The following is a 650-nucleotide window of genomic DNA, read 5'->3' on the forward strand; positions in this document are numbered from 1 at the left end:
TTTGGCGCGCAGACAATAGTTTATCTGGCCCACTGTGTCGGTGTGAGTAACCATGACATCGTCGCCGACAACTTACACGGCAAAAACTTTATATTAGTTAATCTTTTAATAACATTCATGGATGAAGTTTCAAGAGCTTAAAAGTGAACTTGGCATGAACGCGCGCGCGCACAACACCAACGTATCCCTCGAAGGGCCAGCTCCTAGAAAAAAGGTGCCAGCACATGTCGATACCTACATAGAGGAAACCCAAAAACCCGTGAAGCCCTAAGTCCCAGACTTGAAGAACGTAGCCAGTGAAGGTTCAGTGACTCTTTAATATCTATGCAGTGATGAGTAAAGTCAGGATGGGAAAAATCGCACTACAAATGTAACTCCTACTGCAGGGGGTGCCTAGTACTTGAATTGTAGTTCAGGGAGCGCTTCTGATAACGTAGTTAGACAAATCACACACACAGGAAATTATATTTCTGGGGGTGTCCTGTATATAGATGACAAGTCTACAGATTACGGATACTTTATTGGAAGGATGAGACATTTTAATTCTTTTGCATTTTAATTTACATCTGTTTTCAAAACATGTCAAATTGTATTTTTCTAATGAAACAAAAAAAAAAACATAGAAAAATAAGGCAAATATATAAAAGTGA

This window comes from Nanorana parkeri, unplaced genomic scaffold (genome assembly GCF_000935625.1).
Source record: "Nanorana parkeri isolate BGI_ZX_2015 unplaced genomic scaffold, ASM93562v1 scaffold1237, whole genome shotgun sequence".
In the NCBI taxonomy this organism is placed as follows: Eukaryota; Metazoa; Chordata; class Amphibia; order Anura; family Dicroglossidae; genus Nanorana; species Nanorana parkeri.